This window comes from Cydia splendana, chromosome 10, assembly GCF_910591565.1.
Source record: "Cydia splendana chromosome 10, ilCydSple1.2, whole genome shotgun sequence".
Lineage (NCBI taxonomy): Eukaryota > Metazoa > Arthropoda > Insecta > Lepidoptera > Tortricidae > Cydia > Cydia splendana.
Window position 1 is genome coordinate 16,871,491 of NC_085969.1, and position 22,381 is coordinate 16,893,871.

The window sequence follows — 22,381 nt, forward strand, 5'->3', positions numbered from 1 at the left end:
CGACACGTTAGTGGAGGCCCTCGAATAATACGGGTCCATCTTTAGCGTTTCCGGCCGAGGCATTACATAGTGCTTTTCACGACTACTGCGAGGAAATAAGAAAATATTTGCATAACTATAAGTACTAGCCCGCGATTTCTCTGGTAGCAAATTACTAGCCACTGCATGTGCTGTCTCTTGAATTTTTGGCGTCAGCGTAAGAATATCATTTTCTTCACTAGAAGAACTCATAGCGAGCGTAGATACGTGTTTCTTATATTTTATAGTACTATCCAATTCAGTGAGAATTTTCCGATCCCGCCTTTTTTTACTTTTTTATCACATTTAAGAGGCGTTTTTCTGTTTGTTTGCGTCAAACCGACTTAGAAGCGTTGTTGCTAAAAAACCACAAACAGCTACAAAAGTAAAATACGCCTTAAGCGTGAATCGAATGAACTGACTGAATGAATGAATAGTTTGACATTTCGTTTTTTTTTTAACAAGAAATTGGTCCTATAAATAACCTAAATTTATTTTTGAAGGAAAAAGTTGCGCCAAAAAAGACCTTAAATTGATTTTTATGTTTTAAATTATATTCATTGCTGTAGCGAACTGTCACCAATGACAGATGATGATAACAATGAAACATTGTAGTCGTGGTGGTTCAGGTGCTACAGCTATTGCCTACTTTCCAGCTTGGTTTTAGACCATCTATTGCCACATTTCCGAACAGTGGCGTGAAAATTTTAATTATTTATTGCGAACGGCATAAGCCGTTAGAAACTGTTTTTCACCACACCAGCTCGGAAAGGCTTACTTTGCACTTCAAAAACTGAGAGCAAAGTTACATTTTATTCACAAGTGAGGCAAAGTAATCAAATGCAAATTTGAGTTATTTTCTTATGTTTGCTGGTAGAATTGACTTTTAAATCATGATTTTAGATGATAAATATTTAATAACATTCATTTGTATTTGATTTTGTTTGATATTTTTACATTTAATATTTGCTTCGGGTTGGTGTGGTGAAACATTTTGTGTTTCACTTGGGGCAAATTTTGTTTAACCGTCGTGCTTTGAAACCCTCGCAACGCTCAAGATTCCATGTTTCGAATCTTTTGCTTGCTCAAGTATCAATATTAGCATGAGCGGTTAAACAACAACTTTGCCCCCTTGTAAAATAAATAACTATTTCAATATAGTCAGCTAAACTTAGGTACAAATTCAAAAACTCACCAGCAGTTTAGCTTCACGACCTTCTAGATGGAAAAACAGCAAGCCAATGATTTGAAAATTTGCCTTGTATAACTGACAAAGCAACCTGCCTGTGTGGTGGGAGTGTAGGAGCGAGGGACGTATATGCTAGAAAAGGGCAATACGACCTACGACAGTGTTGCCACTCTCAATTAGAGATGCAATGGATAGTTGTTTGGTCGGATACCGGATATTCGGCCTGACCGTCGGTGCGCTGAGGGTATGTCCTTCCTCCGGGAGCTGGGTCGTCGCCTGCTAGAAAGAGGCCTTGACCCCCGCTCCGGGTTTTTCCTGATGCAAAGGCTGTCCATCGCAGTCCAACGCGGCAACGCAGCGAGCGTGATGGGCAACTTTGCGTCGGGGGCAGCCCGGGACGGGCTTCAGTAGGCAATTTTTTATACTTATTTAGTTTATATTTATATTTAAGTTTAGTTTTTAATTAGTTTTATGTTTAGTTTATGTATTATTTTAATTATGAAATAAATTTTTTAGTAGGTAACTATGCTACGAAATAAATAATGACTACCCATTTACCAATAAAACATAATTTATACGGCCACAAATAAAATATTAAATGCTTCTAAAGTCTGTTTGGTTATTTCTACATGGAAAAGAAGTAATTATCTATCCGCTGACATTAATACCACGGCCTTACGTTTTATGACAGGACTCCGAGTCGCGTCAGGGGAGCGACACGGTTCGGGTGCGCTTGCGTTCAGTCGAGTTTTGGAATATTACTGCAAATTTTTGTTGTTTGTTAATTTGTTGGTTATTTTTGTTTGTTAATTTGTTGGTTATGGTGTCGACTTTTATTGCCCTAGTCGCCAAATGATGTTACTAGTGAAATTTTAACCGACACCACACGGTAAAAATAAGTTTACCAATAATTACTTAATTAAAAATCGAATAAAAACGGTATTTCTAATACTTAACTTATATTTTTTGCTATTCAATTAAAGAGTACTAACAAAATCCTAACTCAATTAATTAGTGCAAATATTTTAAGGTTTGCGATTCCTGCTCGGCCTTGCGTAGCAAGGTGCCCGGTACCACTGTATTTCAGCAATAACTAGAAATGCTTACTTTGGGGAACATTAGCAACTGTCGTTTTTGATAATTACATTTTAGTGGTGAGGGGTGGTACTTAAATGACCGCTATTGAAACCTTAAATGGTTTAAACTTATAGGCGCGAAGATTTGAAATCCCTAAGAAAATTTTAATTTCGCGTCTTTTTCTGCTATCAAATTGGGTGTGTTTCAGTATAATAGCCCTATATAGTTGGCCTATTATTGTATTAATTTGCGCGCACGCAAAGACGGAAAGCCTGCAATTACGTAAAATTTACTTTCTTATTTACAGCACTCTTGCCCAGATTAAAGCTGATAATTAGTTCGAATCTAGTCTCCCATATTTTTTACGTTCACTGGTACATATGTCTTGACCAAGTAAATAGTAAATATACTAAATACTTTTTTAAATATTCGCGCTCGAGGCGATGGAAGTTTCATCGTTCCGTCGCCCCGCTCCATGCAACAACCAATCGCGTTAGCTCGCTGGCTCGTGCGCGGCAACTTTAAAGCAACGATAACGTTTTTGATGGTTTTTTGTGTTACGAATTATATTTCAAGCCGATTTTTACAGTATTCGACGAAAGAGAACTCATAATGAAAATCCCATATGATATTGATCTATTACCATTTTTAACCAAGCAATTAATGCACAACCCCATAAAACCCACCATACGGTATTATTTAGTGTACGATTAAATTGCAACGCTTGTACTTATTATAATTTGGAAATAATGAGAGAAAAAATAGCCTATTACCATTTTTGAGGACGGAAATATACTGAATTTAATAATAACCGTAGGTTACTTACTTTAAATGTAGGATACATAATTATTTTTTGTGTGATTCATGTTTAATGTCATAAAGCAAATATTTCTCTATGAGTATAAATTTAAAAAATGTTATTAATATTTTTAACAAATTTTCTGTGAATTTTTATAATTTTACATTTTTTTTAAAATACCTAAATGTAATATATTTATTTGGATTATGTGTCGACGTAATCACTAGATTTATTATCTGTCCCATACACCGAAAATATCAGCTATTACTAATTATTTCCATTCCGCCATACTAGCCGAGCGTACCTTTCCTGGCCTAATGAGGGCACCGAAGGCGCCTGGCTTTGGAACGCGTACAGCGAACATCGTACGTCGGGCTACGCCCGACTCTTTTAGTAAGAGGGCGCCTTCGGCGCCCGGCTTTGGAACGTGTACGGCGTGCCTCGTACGTCTCTTGTACGGCTGTTTCATAGATTTTGGCTGATCTGGACTTCTATACCTATTCACGTTATAAAATATTGCAGGTCATTAAAAAAACACCATGTATATAGCGGCTAAACAAATTTATTTTGCAAATACCTTCTTGTATCGCCGTAGTCGGCTAATACGCGGATAGAATCCAGAGCGCTTGTAGATTCGTAGTTCGAATTACCTACCCGATAAATTAATGTTTTATAGGGTGCATGTAAGCAAAGCCGGGTTGTAAAAGTTAACAATATGTATATATTTGAAATGTGCTAATTGAGCTCTTTCAAATGATATACAACACGTAATCATTACTTATTTTTATTTTTTTGGTTCGTGACTTTATGACCTCTAGAGGCCCGTGTTCATTTTTTTGTGACGTCATATAGCCTATAACTAGCGGACGATTAAGACGATTCGAATGACATATCGTTTGTCAAATTATAATGTGTACTTTAGAAGTTATGAGGGAACAAATGAACATACATACATACATACCCACATACATACCGGTCAAAATCATAACCCTCCTTTTGCGTTGCCGTAGTCGGGTAAAAAACGCTTTAAAACTGATATTGCGGGGTTGCGTAATGCATCGCAGCCATAATGTGATTTGTAGTGTTTAGTCCCAAAATATATTTTTATAATAATATGTATGCTAGTTTTAAGGTATTTATGTTGCCTGAAATAAAAAAAATCATTTCATTTCATTTCATTTTACACTTAGTGACTTTTACTTATGAAAGCAAAACAACATAAATGATCGTATACCTATGCTAATGTTACATATTTGCCGTGACTTATTTATCAAAAGTATTTTTCATTAAAAAGACACGTCAGATCGCTTATCTTTTTGCTAATACTAAAAAAAAAACGAATTACAGGGCAGGGAATTGTAATAGCAAATATTGCAAAACTAAATTACTATTGATAAATCAAAATAATCCCGATATATTCTTATTAGCAAAATAGCACAATATTAGCAGCTTCATTGTTACGTTGAGTACCTATGTAAGTATTCATATTACTTAGAAAATCTTGATGATAAACAAATACCTTATTGTGATTTGTTTACATTTTGTGAAATACTTAGCATATCACATCGCCGGCATGCATGCACGTTTAGTTTTTTTGTTGTTGAATTTCGATTATAAGTGCAATTTATGGTATAGTATGAATTTTCTCAAATGATTTTTACGCCTAAGACCCTAATCTGTGAAACAAAGGCCATTCTTTCTTTTGTGCGAGCGGTCAGCTCCCGTGTAGAGCGTGTGCCAAAGCAAAAATGTCGTTTAAAATGCGGCTGTTTCGTGGTGGTTTTAAAGATGTAATAATATGAGCGCTCGCCTACATTGAGGTGGTCGATCGTTTTAGATACATTACTAAAACATGTTACATGTACATAGATTTGAACCTTTAAACCACTACGATACAGTCGCTTTTTAAAAGACATTGTTGCTTTGGCACGCGCTCCACACGGGAGCTGACCGCTCGCACAAAACAAACAATGGCTTTTGTTTAACAGATTAGGGTCTAAGGCGTAAAAATCATTTGAGAAAATTCATACTATAACTACAAACTTTACGATTACGACTCCTATGAGTCTGATCTGTAGTAAAGCACAGAAAATTTAAAATAACAAGGTGTTTTTTGAAACGTTCAAAATTTCTCGAGATACTCGAGAAACTCGAGAAATTCTGGTCGAGAATTCCCGTGCCTCGAGAAATAAAAAAGGCCGAGAAACCAGAAACCCTAGTTCTGGACCTTTGGGAGGCCTGCGCGGAGCCGAAGCTTAATAAAATGTAAGGGGTACACCGAGCGGGTGCTGCTCTTGCCCGTATGCCCGTGTCATGGGACGCACACAGAGGCAGCACCCGCCAGGGTATAAGGAAAACCGAGAGTTAATGGAATATAAAATTTATATAGGTTATTAGGTGAAAGCGATGGACTAAATAGTGAGCTATGGGATAAAAAACCAGACGTCTGCATAATAAAACGTAAATTAAACCAATTATTATTAAATCTAGCCGCCCGGTCCATAATAACATTTTATACTAATCTATGAAGTATCATAATATAATCATCGCAATGTACCTATTGATGTTTGTGTAGGTACGTTATTATTCTACTAATGTTTGCGTCATTCGAGTAAACATATTTTACATTACCAGCGTGATGTGGCATGTGAACGTCATTTTATTTTTGGTTTTTGCAACATTATATATAGAAAGGACCTTGGTAAGTAGACATATTTTAAAGAGGTTTTTTTTTTAATTTATTTATTCAGTAAAAATTTTGTACCAAGCTTTACACTTATATTTATACCTATTCATATATCTCTTTATTCTCGGATCTTTATTCGTATTTTATGTTTAGGCTAAGGGCTTGTGCACAAATCACGCGAGGTTCGATAGGTGGCGGGGGGGTCACGAAAAAATCACGATAGATCACGTTGGGGGAGGGGGGTATCAGGAAACCTCCCGTGTATTTTTCTACAGTGAACGAAACTAAATTGTGTGAACTTGTAAATATCTTCTAATTACTTCTATTATGTACCACTTATTATGCAAAATAAAGACATTGATTGATTGATTGAATGATTGAAAAAAAAACCTACGACATGAGTAGATACTTTTTCTCGGTCTCGTTAAACATAAATCTTCACTCTGCACTTCAAAATAGCGAGTCTATTTAACGAAAATAGAAAAATTAACAAGATTTTCTAATATATACAATACTATAGATCTTAAAATTAGGTCTAAAAATTTCAAAAGAATACACGTGAGGTCGTGTGGGGGGAGGGGGGTAGCCAAAAACCTCACCAAATACATGCCCTCCCATCCCGAAGGCGTTATAATTATTCTCAAATCGATATCATAGATGGCGCTAAATGTCACAATCAGCCATTATGAAATTTTTATACTACATATTAAGATGGATTAAGAGATATTTAAAGTGTCATAAATTAAAATCATTATAAATGAAATACAAACATTAATAACAACACGAATTCAATGCAATAATTTACAAAATTTGAAACCACAATTATATTGCGACTGGCTACGTTATGAGCAACAGCGCAGGACAATTATGTCGAGCTGTCGAAGTAATATTGAATAATGTCACTAGATGGAGCCACCACGATTCTAGTAAGACCTACGATTCTAGTACCTAATCATTCCAAAACGAAACGAGTGTCGGTTTCTTTTCCTACGTTTTGATTTTCGTTTTAAGACATGATGTGAAGTTTGATTTAGATTAGAATAATTACATTTGAGTTATAAATTTCGGAATTTAAGTACTTAGTATAAAATGTAAAAAAATGGATCGGTGAATAAACATACCTAATTTAAATGAGTACCTACTTATTTTAAAGTAGGCCTGCCTGACGTTAAAATACAAATTAATAAACTCACATCACAGGGCGATGTCTTTCAAAACACATGAATGCTTTGTTTTTAAACATAATGCAAGTTTTTATTTCGCTTGGTGTCCAAGTCAAACGCGCATTTTACTCCTTTATTGACCGAAGCGTTTGCTAAGGTCTCCGTATTAACTCGGGCCAAATTTCGTATGTTCGGACGTTCTCCTCGGTTCAATTCTCAACTGATTCTTATCAAATTTTGTGACCAAAATCTAGAATAAAATAGTTCTTTTTCGATTCGATTATTGATTTTTTTTCAAAATGGCGGAAACAAATAGTCGTATCAATATAATAAGAGTTTTTTTTTTCTTTTTGAGAGATATTTACAGTGTTTGGCAAAAATGTAAAAATTAGTAACGCTGGTGTAGGTGGTATTTAGATAAGTAGGTATGTAGTACTCGAGAATAAGTAGCCAAATTTCGTATCTTTAGCTAAGTGCTATATTGGCGCAGTTGGCAAACAATTGCTTTGATGCATAGAGGTACCTAGTTCGATCCCCAGTAAAGTGTTTTTATGTTTTATATTATGTGTGTTTTATATTATTTTATTTTATTTATTGCAGAAATAAAGTACAAATGGCGGACTTAATGCCTAAAGACATTCTCAACCGTAAATTTTATGTTGTTGATTGATCAAGCGAGTGCAAAGCATACAATATTTTATTTAACTTTTTGGTAATTTAGTTTTTCCAAATTATTCTAAACGGCGTAGCGTTATTTTTTATTCAGTTTAAAGATATACTCGCGAGGTCTACAGAGGGCCTACCGGAAACCACGTTGCTCACAGCGCCACTAGTTTATTAATTTCCTTAAGTTGTAAACAACGATCGGCTTTAACCGCGAAAATCGAAGTTTGTAAGACTTCAAGAGGTAGGCCAAGCTAAATTGACAGGGATTTTGATAGCACAGACTGTGCAAGAGTTTTTTTTAATTCATAATTTAATAGAAGTTTGACGTTTAAATAACACTTATAAAATAGCTTGGTAGGACTGATGCCACTCTAATTACGATGAGTAAAAGAGAAAGATGCCCATGCAATATTCGGTGTTCGCGGGTCGCGGGGCCTGCCTATCGCTGGGCCCGCTGGTATTCAGACGAACTTTTTTGACGGACGGACTCCGACAATTACTTACTGCACTCATGACTACGACGCGACTCACGCGCGACGGGGAGTACGGGCCGATTTATTAATTTTGAGCACATTTATGGCGCATGATTTTGTTACTAGATAGTCTGTTGAAAATTATATATCTTAGATAGAACACCATTTAACAAATTGACCAAGTCAAATCCCACAGTACAGCAATAAGACCTCAGTATTTCATATATAAATATGTTTTTATAAATACTAAAATAAAAAACTTAGGAACAAATATTTGTGCTCGTCACACAAATAGATGCCCTTACAGGATTTGAACCCGGGACCATCGGCTGCATAGGCAGGGTTACCTACTATACCAGACCGGTTCTCAAAACGATGACATGCTATTTATGAAATAGATGACCGAAATTAAGAATCTTAAGTGATATTGATCACTTAGATAGATAGATAGATAATTTCTTTATTCATACCCACAACATACACGGCATTGAAAAAGTACAAGATAAGAACATGCAAAGCAACTTAATTACTAAAAACTATTAACTATTACATTAAAAAATTATGAAGCCATGTGTCGTGGCACAGAAAAGGCGCTGGCTCAGCATTGTGATGCGGCAAGCCACATCGCTGGTATTCTGCCAGTACCTTACATACAAATATGCAACGCTTATTTAAAAATAGTTGGTACGAGTAATATAAGAAAAAACTACTATGCAATTTGTGTGTGACGTGTACATTATTGTGTGAGTGTATGTGTGTGTGTGTGTGTGTGTGTGTGTGTGTGTATTTTTGGACATTTAGTAACGTTACAGTATTAAAAATGTCGTAATTATTAGATACTACCCGAATAGTGCGGTTGGCAAAGTAAAAAGTGGTTTAAGAAGAACAAGAAAAAGAAGGGAGCAAGAGTGAGTTTAAGGCATATGCTTTTGTTGGTTAACAAGTTGAAGTCGATATCTTATTTTGAAAGTTGCTTTACTCTTTAATTGACGAATTGGTGGTGGTATGATATTCCAACATTTGGTTGCGCGGTACCGAAAACTCCCTTTAAAAGCGGCAGACCGGTGCTGAGGAACCTGTAAAACTATCGCTCGTGAGGCTCTCATTTGGTGATGAAAACTACTTTTTGAAAACCATAGGAGTTTCTTGTAGAGATAAGACGGCTGCTTGGTTTGGATTGTGTCGAACAGCAGGCAAGCGAACATAAGCTCTTGGCGAGCAGCCATTTTTAACATACCTGCATTGTTCAAGAAAGGCGTGACATGAGTACGAGGGGGTATTTTAAAACAAAATCTGGCACAAGCATTCTGAACCCTTTGAATGAGACGCCATGACCGTGCGTGAAGGCAAAAACCGTAAGCTGCAAGACAATAATTAAGTTTTGATAAAACAAGAGCTTCACATAGTCTCACTCGCAGGGCTATAGTAAGAAAATTTTGAAAATTATATAGGACTTTTAAACGATAAAAGCAATTTCGAACAATGTCCACCACATGTTTTTCGAAACGCAGATTTGTATCCAGCAAGAGTCCAAGATTTTTTGCTGCGTCGACGCGATCCACTTTGACGTCATCAATCCTAATGTTTGGTTGTTTTGCAATGATGGCATTAGTCTGATTTAATGATCCAAGCACCATATATTTAGACTTAATAGGATTAAGGACCAGGCAATTCGCAGAAGACCACTCTGAGAGTCGTTTCAGATCCTCATTTAGCTTTACAACAGCGGTAGCGAACTCTCCAGGATGAAACGATAGAAAAACCTGCAGATCATCTGCGTAAAGATGGTATTTACAAAATTTTATGCAGTTGATGATATCGCTGCTGTACAAAATGAATAAAAGAGGCCCCAATATTGATCCTTGAGGCACTCCCCTCTCCACAAGAATAGGATCAGACACCAAGCAAGAACCATCATTTTTTGTCAATTTGACTATTTGCTTTCGGCCATTAAAATAACTATGGAACCACCGTATGGTTTTCTCGTCAAAACCATAGTATCGTAATTTTGAAAGCAAAAGTGGAACATTTATACAGTCGAACGCCCTGGAGAAATCCAACAATACCAAGATTGTACCATGCCCAACGTCCTGTGCAGCCAGGATCTCATCTATAACATCGAGAAGAGCTGTAGTAGTGCCTCGTTTTTTTCTAAAACCTGACTGCTTTTCGGGTAGTATGTTATTGGAATCGAGATATTTTGAAACCTGATCATAAACTACTTTTTCCATTATTTTAAATAAGTAAGGCAAAATACTGATTGGGCGCAAGTCTTTCAGATCCTTTGGGTCATTTATTTTTGGGATCGGCCGGATAATAGCAGTTTTCCAAACTGAGGGTACTTCAGACGTTAAAATGGAAGTATTTATCAAATCTGTAATTATAGTCAAAGTTTGTGGAAGAGTCATTAAAATAATGTCAAATGTTATTCCGTCGTGGCCCATAGCATTGGATTTTGTTGGAAATAGGCCACAAACATAAGCGCCTGCAGTTTTATTACACGCAACACGACGCAGCGCGTGTAGTCAATCTTGACTTTAAGGAAACTCTCTTGCCATACATACGCGGCTAGTAACGTTCATGTAAATCTTCATTTAAGTTTTTAAAATATATTCTTTTTGTTTTTCCCTCAAAGCTCGTATTATTTCATTAGGTTATGGGCCGCCCCATGCCTACATAAAAAAACAATTGAAAGTCAAAGTGTTTTTGAAAGTGAAATAGTTCAAGTAAAATTGAAAGTCATTCTAACCTAAAACGGTCGCCAAGTAGGATTCTTTTTCAGCATAATATCAAGCATAATACATTATAATGACGTCTAATAATGGATTATTGAGCATTGAAAAATTAACTGGAAGAGAAAATTACGCCACTTGGAGTTTTGCCGTAAAAGCATATTTGCAGTTGGAAGATTTATGGCAATGCATTGAACCAGAAACCGGCACGTCAGTCGACGCTAAAAAGGATGTTAAAGCTAAGTCAAAACTTATTTTGCTTATCGATCCCATAATATATGTGCACGTTAGAGAGGCAGAAACATCCAAGCAGGTGTGGGACAACTTAACGTCAGCTTTTGAGGACTCAGGCTTGACTCGGAAAGTAGGCTTGCTAAAAGATTTAATAAATACTACGCTAGAAACAAGCGCAAGTATAGAAGATTACATAAATAAAATAATGTCATCCGCACATCGTTTAAGAAATATTAAATTTAAAGTAGACGATGAATGGCTGGGAACGTTAATGCTAGCGGGATTGCCAGACGTATATAAACCCATGATTATGGCTATTGAGAGTTCCGGAGTAAAAATCAGTGCCGATTCCATTAAAACAAAATTGTTACAGGAAGTAAAAACTGTGGATACAACTGCATTTTACTCAAACTCCAGAAGGCAAGAGCATAAAAAGACTGACAACAAAGTGCAAGGGCAAAGTAAATCAAAAGGACCAAGATGTTTTTTTTGCAACAAACACGGGCATTTAAGCAAAAACTGTTGGCATAAGAAAAATAAATTAGATAGTAAAGATAATGCTTTTATTGCAACTTTTTCAGCCACCAGTGCCACCACACATAATGACTCGCTGAACTGGTACGTGGACTCGGGTGCTTCCAGGCACATGACGTTACACAGAGAATGGCTCAAGGACGAAAGGGCACCATCTGTAACAAGCATCAGAATCGCTGACAATAACATACTCAAAGTACAGAGTTGCGGTGATGTAACAATCAAAGTACCTGACACACAAGGAAACATAAGTGAAATACAGGTAAGAAATGTCCTTTATGTACCTGATATAGGCACTAATCTAATATCTGTCAGTAAGACGATAAAAAGTGGCTGTAAAATAGAATTTGATGAATTTGGCTGCCAAATAATTAATAAACAAACTGGTTTGAGAGTAGCAGATGCCATAGAAATTAATGATATGTATAAGCTTAATACAATAAAAGAAAAAGTTCATGCCATGCCCGCCGCAGTTGCTGATGATGACATTTTTGTTTGGCACCAAAGAATGGGTCACTTAAACTTCAAAGATATGGAAAAAGTTCCAAATTGTACTACCGGTGTAAAATTGTCTCCGTGTAATGAAAATATAACATGCATAAGTTGTATTCAAGGAAAGCAGACTAGACAGCCATTTCCAGGTGCAGGCTCCCGAGCAACTGAGTTGCTAGAAGTCATCCACTCCGACGTATGTGGACCGATGCAAACTGCATCACTTGGAGGTGCCAGGTTTTTTGTCACTTTCATAGACGATTTTTCACGTAAAGTATGTGTTTTTACCATGAAGAGTAAAGCAGAAGTTTTTGATAAATTTGTTGAATATAAAGCAAGAGTTGAAAATGAACTTAATAAAAAAATTAAAACCCTAAGGACAGATAATGGCAAAGAATACGTAAATAAAAATTTAGACAATTATCTCAAGAAATTTGGCATATTGCACCAAACTACAAATCCATATACACCGGAACAAAATGGATTAAGCGAGAGAATGAATAGAACTCTTATTGAAAGATCTAAATGTATGGTACTAAATGCTCAATTACAGAACAACTTCTGGGGCGAGGCAGTGGTCACGGCAGCGCACATTATAAATCGTTCGCCGACGAGAGCCCTGTCCTACGTCACTCCAGAAGAGGTTTGGACAGGCAAGAAACCGGATTTAAGCTACATGAAGATCTTTGGGTGCAAAGCGATGGTACACATACCTAAAGAACGCCGCCAAAAGCTGGATCCAAAATCCCGTGAGTTGATTTTTGTAGTTTATAGTGACTCCGTAAAGGGCTACCGTTTTATAGATCCTAAAAATAAGCAAACTATAACAAGTAGAGATGTCGTATTTCTCGAGGCCACTGTAAAAAGAAATATAGTTCATAATGAATCTGCTCCTGAAAAAGAAAAAGTAATTAGCAATGAAAAGAAAAATAGCAGACATGAAGGAAATGTACATGATGATACATCTGCACCTGAAAAAGAAAAAAGAATTAGTAGTCAAAGAAATAATGCTACACAGGAAATTAGTAACAAAAAAATGTCTCACAAAAAGGAAGAATTAAACTTACCAAAGTCAAAAACGGTTTACTTACCTTTACCTGAAGATAGAGAAGAGGATGATGATGATATTGATGATAATAACAGCATTGGAACCGATGAACTGAATAGTACATTTGTAAACATTGATTCGTCATCGTCACCAGTATCAGTTTATTCAGATCCTAATGATGAGTCATATATTCCTGAAGAGAGCATTGAGATTCCACAATTAGATAGGAATCTTCGGCCACGACGTCGAGAAGAAATATACGAAGCTGATCCTCCGACAGTTGATGCATCGTTTATGTGCATGAACGGTGAATCTGCAATGAGCATTTTAGATAAGGATCCACAAAGTCTTTCTGAAGCTCTGCAGAGTAATAAGGCAGAAGATTGGATACATGCTATGAAAGAAGAGCATAAATCACTGCTTGATAATAATACTTGGTCATTAGTTGATTTGCCTAAAAATAAAAAAGTAATTCCCTGCAAGTGGGTTTATAAAACCAAAACAGATGAGAAGGGTAATGTATCAAGACTGAAGGCACGACTTGTTGTAAAAGGCTATCAACAGAAAAAGGGCGTAGATTATCATGAAATTTATGCACCAGTTGTACGCTACACTTCTATAAGATATGTAATTGGTTTGGCTGTAAAGTATAATTTAAAAATACATCAAATGGATGCAGTTACTGCATTTTTGCAAGGCGATATTGAGGAAAATATTTACATGTCCCAGCCACCCTACTTTGAAGAAGGCGACAAAGTCTGCTTACTTAACAAATCCATTTATGGCCTGAAACAGGCCAGCAGACAATGGAACAAAAAGCTCAATGCAGCTTTATTAGAAATAGGAATGTCACGATCCAGAGTAGATCCTTGCATATATTACCGTATAGTCAATGAAAAAGATATATTATTTCTGACAGTTTATGTGGATGATTTACTGTGTTTTTTCAATAATGAAGAATCTGTTAAGATGATAAAAAAGAAACTGAGTACAAAGTTTCATATGAAGGATTTGGGTGAAGCTAAATGTTGTATTGGTTTTAGAATTACTCATGATCAACCATTGAATGAAATTTCTCTGGATCAGACCATGTATATAGAAAAGGTACTTACTCGTTTCAATATGAGTGACTGCAAACCAGTGCACACGCCGTGTGAAGCTAACCTGCAACTGAAAAAGGCTGAAAATGATGACGAGGTCTTAAAAGATATCCCGTACCAAGAGTTGATAGGGTGTCTCTTATACTTATCTCAAGGCACCAGACCTGATATAGCCTACATTGTAAATCAATTAAGCCGATTTAACAATAAACCTACAGCACAGCACTGGATGGCAGCAAAAAGAGTTTTAAGATATCTACGAGGTACACAAGATTTAAAACTCACCTTCAAGAAAAATGATGCCAATATAGTAGTTGTAAGCAATAGTTTTGCCACTATGGTCTCGTCGACGATACTCAAACTGAACGTGGAGGAGTTGTGCCGGTGGTTATTAAAGTACGCCAGTGCGGCATCATCCACATAAACATTACCCGGAACATTTAAAAAGTTTTTATTTATATTTGAAGGATCATTGAGATCCTGTGGCAATTCAAAGTTGTTCTTAAAATCTGGAATTACATGACGCTTTAAATTTTTCCACAGAGTTTTAGGTTTATTTAAATTATTATTAATATGTTGCTCAAAATAAGCTTTTTGTTCAGAGTACAGACTAGTGTTTACCAATTTTTTCAATGTCTTATAGTTACGTTTGTCCGATTCGTCCTTACTTTGTTTAAATTTCTTTTGCGCTTTGTTACGAAGACTTATCATATACCGTATGTTCTCAGTGAGCCAGGGTTTGGGTGCCACTTTTATTACTTTCTTTTGAATTGGAGCTAAAAAGTCAAAAATTTCCAAGATATAATTGTTAAATAATGCCAATTTGTCATCAATATTCTTTAGAAGAGAAATATGATTCCAATCCAATTGTTTTAGATAAGTGTTGAAGTTGGACTGCTCAATTTTATTTAAGGACCGACTGTAATAAATGGTTGGGGGTACCTTGCATGTTTTAACGTTTAAGTTTATGAAAACCATTGCATGACCGCCCAATTGCTCAATATGGTCCACCTCAGCATTGATTATGGTAGAATCAGTACAAATAAGATCGATAAGCGTAGAACTATGGTCAGTAAAATGAGTTGGCTCTGTTATATGATTTATTAAGTTATTACACTCTAAAAATTCTTGTAATCGCTTAGTTTTATTGTCATTCACGTCTAACATGTTAATGTTGAAGTCACCGCTCAAAATAACACGGTCGTATAAGGAAAATGATACGATTGTTTCGCTTAAGGTGTCCAGAAATACATCTAAACTTAACCATGGTGGACGGTAGGCAGTTCCTATAATAAAACGAATTGAATTTACTGTAATTTTTAACCACATCTGTTCGACGTCCGGGTGAGAAGGGTGATCACAATTTCGAACATTTAAACCTTTCTTAATATAAAAACCTACTCCCCCGCCACCTTTCCGCGTGCCAAGCTTACGAGGGACGTGGCGCAGCCTATAGCCTGGTACAGACGGCGCGCGGCCCTCTTGGCCAGTTTGCAACCAAGTTTCGTTGATAGCTACGATTTCCGGCCTATGTTGCTCCATTGCTACTGAAAACTCGTTGTGCTTTAACCTAGTACAAAGGGAACCTGCATTAAAAAGTCCAAATTTAAAGTGTTTAAGTTTCACTGTATTCAGAGAAAAATAAATAATTATATAATAAATTTATAATTTTATGTGTGAACCAGTGCAGGATAGTGTTCATATAAAGCCATAAGGTTTTGTGTGTGTATACCAACTTGTGAACAAAATTATAAAATGTTTGTCCGAATACGCTCATTACATTTAAATAGAACATTACACATTTCATAAGGATATTATTAAGAGTCACGATATAATAATTCAATAAAACATTAATAAAATTACCTAGCACCAAATCGAAACACTTCATTGAATACATGACCAGACTTATATACTTTACTAACATTAATATTACATTTAAATAGTGCAGTACACATTTCAATACGACCGTAATATACAATTTCATTAACACATTATTAAAACTAGTGGCTCTGTGAGCTGTAGACCTCGCGAGCAGAGCTTGAAATAACATGGTGCTAAGAGCTTTAAATACACCGTGTTTTTTTTATTTCCGTTAATTTCAAGGGTGCATTCCTGAGCTTAAATCAAGTAACTTTCTCAAAGACACCGATGTTCTAATTAAGTCCATTTCGGAGATAATCCATAATTTATTTTTTTACTATAGGCCTCTACAAGCGTGTACACTTGCCTTAGGGCCGGCTTACATATTGATTAGTGTTTAGAATGAGTTCATACATTTGCTACTAAACTTAAGTACAATCTCGGTCGATTGATGTACGAAATGACATTGATATGTCACAGATTTCAATTGTTTGGTTGAGTTAAATGTAATGCCCGTGTTACAACAACGCTATATGCTACATTTAATTACTTTTTAAACAAAAAAAAAAACAAAAAAGAAAACAAAAAAAAATTTTTTTTTGAAAATTAACTATGCCATTTAGTTCTTATAAACGTACTTAACTATATACCCCGAAGTTAATGGAATTCAATAAAAACACGGTGTATAGTAAATTAAAGAAAAACAATACGAAATTTATGTGTAAAAAAATACAAAAAGTTATAATATCCCAGCATACAATTACTGGGGATCGAACCCAGACCCTCTGTGCAAACAGAAAAAGCGAACGTTTACAAACTGAGCCAAATAGTTCTTAGATGGGTTGACGAAATTTAGCTACTCCTTCTCAAATTAAAATTAGTTAAAATTAAATATCTAAATACCGCCTAAACCAGCGATAATTTTTTTCTGCATTTTTTGCTATTAACTCTGTAAACATGTCTCAAAAAGAAAAAAGTCTTATGATATCGATACGACAATTTGTTTAGGCGCCAGGTATCACGACTCCGCCATTTTTAAAAATTTCCAAAAACCGGATTGACAAAAAATTTTTATTTAGTCATAAAATTCGGTCACAAAATTTCACGAGAATCGGTTAAGAATTGCGACCTGTAGAGGAGAACATCCGGACATACGAAAGCAAAATGCCCGAGTCAAAACGTAGACCTTCGCTTCGCTTCGGTCAATTAACTAAAATAAGATCGATATGTTTCATTAAATACATGCGCAAGCTTAACACTATTAGTATTATTACTTTAATAAAATAAATTAAGGCAGACATATTACTCATTCTAGTCATTATCTTAGTGAGACCAATTTCGCCACGAATGCTATATGTTATCACCGGAAGACGCCACGGGAAAAATACGGTGTAAGTCGCTTTCGTTCCGGATCCGATGTACTTTCGAGGACTCAGATTCTCTGGCATATACTCGTCCTTCCTTACTCCAGATAAACCGCCAACGTTCCGAGCGACCTCTCTCCCGAGCCTTTGCGAATAATTCCCGGTTCTTCTTGGTGAGGCGATCATGTATGTGAAATTTGCTTGCGGCGTGGTCAGGCAGGCCAATCCCCTCAGTGGTGGCACCGCGGCGTACTCGCGCGCCCTTAAGCAACGCATCGCGGAGCGCGCGGCGCGCTAGCCGCACCACAAGCGGGCGCGGGCGCGGGCGCGCGGGGTCCGAGGTGCTGGCTCGTGCTGCTTCCCGTACGGGTCCGACTCTGTCTGCACACACTATGTCACTTTCGTCCAAACTCACTCCAATCTTTGTCGCCAAGGCCATGACGATGTGCACGGTCGACTCTTCCTTGGACTCGTGGATGCCGGAAATCTCAAGGTCATTGCAGAGCGTAGCCTGTTCCCTGTCATTCAGTTCTAGTTCCAGCCGGGCGATAGTCTCGTGCAAAGCTTGTGTGTCAGGACTCTGACTGGACTTACATTCGGCTAGTTGAGACTTTAAGGCTTCGTTCTCTAACTCAAGTAAATTTACTTTTTTTGTGACAGAATCAACATTTTGTTTAAGTCCTCTTATTTCGGCCATTAATGAATTTGTAGAAGTGTTGAATTCCGACCTCAAACTATCAATTTCTTCGTGCAGTCCCAACCTAAGCTCTGCAAATTTCAGTTCTAAAAGTGCCGAGAATGACTTATACGAAATACTACTTTCGTCCTCCTGTTCATGAGGCTGAGGTACTGATCGATTCCCCATCGCGCAAGACTCATTTTCGAGGTCCAGAAGTGATTCATCGCAGGACATGTTCGTCTGGTAAGATTCCGACAGCTGTTCTGTGCGGGCCTCGGTATGGTGAGATTCCTCGGGCGGCTGGCTCTCGCGATTTTGGGAACCAAATTGGTTCAGACCTCTAACCGGAGTGTGTTCCGCGCCCCGTCTGCGAGTCGTGACATTTTTACAACTAGGACACTGCCATTCCCGTTTCAATTGCACCAATTTTTCCCTATATTCGGCGCTTGTTATATTTACGCACTTGTAGTGGTAATTATTTTTGCACGATGCGCACACAAGTAGTTCAATGTCACTAATAGGGAAAGGACAGGCTGAGCACCTCATTTTGTCAGTGATTTGAAATAAGTTCGTCAAAATATTACCAAAGCAAAATCAAAACAAAAGATATTGTAGACACAAAGCACGGAAATGTTGGTAGACGTTAATTGTTCTTCAGAGCATTGAGGTACGCTAAACTCGACGTTAAAACTGACTGGATACTGTTTATTTCTGCACTAGGGCGCTAAGCATACGACATGGCCGGCTTGTCGGCGGAAAGGTCTTAAGCGCTGCTAAACTTCATAGATCAAGCGCGTTCGAGTCGAATTCACTTAACTTTATCGACGGATTACCTTTAACTTGACAGTTTTAACACAAGTCTTTTATTTCTTGCTTTAAATTCACTATTATACACAATTGTTATTATATTTTATATAAGAAATAGTTAATATCTTGATCACTTAAGCAATTAGTCACTGTTTTATCACCAATACTAGAGTTTTAACACTTGAATTATATTTTAAATCGCACAGCAACTTGACAGCGATGTTAAGCGTTGCACATCCCCCCCGCATCTCACTTGTAATACGAATATTACGAGTGATCAATATCACTCGATTATATGATTATATTATTAGTACTTTAGTGGTAATAGTATTGAACTGACAATACGGCGTATTATGTCTATAGGTTTGTATTTATATTTAATTTAATATGTGCTTATTTTCGATTTCAAATTGTTCGTATCGCCGCCTGCGCAACCTTGCGCAGCCTCTCAAGGCCGCGTCTGCACAGCGACCAAAACTGCACACTCAGATTTATAAGGTGCATCTGTGTGCGTAAGTAAACTACTATACAACTAGGTACATACATAGGCGAGAACGCCAGTCATGCGTGCCGTCAGGGGGGTGTCACTACGCAGTTTAGGTACATTTGGCCGGCGCGCCGCGCGGGCCGGCGTATGGCAGTGGGCTGCCGCTCGGCTCGCACGATGTGGCGCTCGCGCAAAATTGAAAATACACAATGGCTTCGAAACCTATATCTCGATCTAATCCGTATAAAAGATATTGTTGTTATTGTACTGTTTACGGATGTCTGAAGAACAAGGAAGTGAAGGAAGTAGAAATAACATTTTGTTAAATTCCGGGCGATATTGAAAGGTGAATTTAAACTTTAAAACATAACATAAATACTAAGTAATCAAATTCGATAACTAATTCGTTTTGTTTGCATAAAACTAAAGCGCTTTAGACCAATTTAAAATGATTATTGGTTGCCCAAAACAATATTAGGAACTGGCCAATATATTTTCAAAGGAATACGGCTGTGGCATACCTACCTACCTACTTCCGTAAGAATCAGACATACTATCTCCGGATAAAAAAAATATGTTTACAGAATCAACGTTTGTAATTCGTAGTATTCGTACATATTAATCTTAAAAATAATAAATCGGTAGGTATAGGTACAAAAACTTGTCAAGTTTCAACCCTGTGCCGACGCTCACAGCTCGGTCATAAAACTGCGACGCGCAAGGAAGATTCACGGTTCGTGCGCGGTTACGTAGGTATATAAGTTTCAATTTTGCTTGCAGGCGGCGAGTATAGGTATAATTTTATACCTAAATGTGAATTTTGTGAACGAGTGAATTTTCTGTACGGTAGTACTATTAGTTATTCTGTGGTGCCGACATGTGCCCTCCTATTCTAACCAGACTTCTTTCTAATAGGGGCGACAGGAACAGCATGCACGGTTTGAAATGAAACTGGAGTCGGTTAGTGGTGGACCGCGAAAGACCGATCCTTAGGCTTATGATACACTTGTAAGTTTTACTTACGTAAATAGGGACACAGCTATACTACAGAATGAGATATAAATATTGTTATCGCATTCTACCACCATTCGCACAAATACCTTTGTCCCTACTTACGTAAGTTAAACTTACAATTGTATCTTAGGCTTTATTGATACCTGCGACTTACGTCAAATTTAAAACATTAACTAACTATTAAGTAGGTACATACGTTGTATATTCATTCGGAAAATTATTAAGCACGTTATATGCCTGTAAATATTTGTTTTTAGAGCAAATAGGAGTATAGTGTTTTTGAATTTTAAAATACTATGAAATAAATTGTGTTACTGCCTTTTGTACGAAAATGCAATTTTTTAACATGAAGTAAATTTTTAATAAATAAATATTATAGGGACATTCTTACACAAATTGACTAAGTCCCACGGTAAGCTCAAGAAGACTTGTTTTGTGGTTACCTACTCAGACAACGATACATATAATATACAAATACTTAAATACATAGAAAACATACATGACTCAGGAACAAGTATCTGTTGCTTATTATACTAATAAATGCCCTTACCGGGATTCGAACCCAGGACCTTCGGCTTCATAGGCAGCGTCACTACTCACTACCCACTAGGCCAGACAGATCGTTTTTTTAGTTTTGGTCACCTATTGAGCATACTAGACTATTCAAAATTAAAGAAAAAATCCAATATTTTCCAGTTTCGGAAAATCATATGTATCATATTTGATACAATGCCAATCCCTCGACATACTATTTAGAAGAAAAATTTGGGTTTAAATAAAAATAAAACATGTAATGCAGCAGAAATCATCATTTATTGCTAATTAAACCCAATCTAAAGCATCAGATGACTATTACACCTGTAAATATAAATTATATCTACGAATACCAGAACACATTCATGGAAGAAAAATTTGATCCCGTAAAGTTACAAAAAAGTCGCCAACAAAAAGTTGTGTAAAATAGGAAAAGTAAACAAATAATTAAAAAGTAAAAAAAATATATACTTAGGAAGCATTTTTTGCCATAAACATATTTTTCCGCGCTACAGGCTACGGCGTAGTAAACCTATTTTGATGACAACTTGGCAATGTATTCAATGTAATACAATCCTTTTGATATGACTTCTGAGTTCTTGGCAATGTATCAAATATACTACATAACAGTTTCATGTAAATATTCGGTGTATTAAATGTTTTTAGATTAGACCACAATGTAAATATTTATGCCCTAACAGATAGTAAATGCATCAAAATGTAGATTATGGAAAAATATATAAGTACTTATCTAAGAAATAAGTGCCAAACTTTCAGTGCGAAACGAAATCTGTTGTTTCCGCGGCGCCATGTTGATTATTACTAATTAATTTACAATGACACTTGTGTCCATTATTTTTTTCTATAATAAAGGAGGGTAGCTCGACATATTAATGGAAAAATATTTTATTAGATAATAAAGTGAACCTGCTAGATTTTTTAAAGTTCCATGTATCACGGGTGTTACAATGCCAAAATAAGGGTTAAGAAATCGGTTAATAGTTTGAATGGATTGGCAAGAACCAGAACAATTAATGAACAAGAATATTTTTTCTTTATTTAATGGAGTAAAAGGGGCATTGAGATTATTCCGATACCTAGATTTTTCGGTGAGTTGAGCTGAGCATAATGAAATGAACTCGAAAGTTACAAGTTGATTGTTTTCTAAAAAGAAATCCTAATTACACTTACAATTCTTTTTTAATTTTCAATATAAAAAAAATCGACCCCTCAAGAAGGTCAAGGTTACTTTTTTGAACGTCCTCTTACTAAACATAATAATATAATAAGTAGGTAGGTATACAAATTAAACTAACCTAATTTCTGATTCGGGAGGCCCTATCATCTACATCGAAATTTCTTTAAATTTCGCTCGTTATGGTAGTCCCTCTGATGTTTGATATCATAACAAATTAAATAGGTACC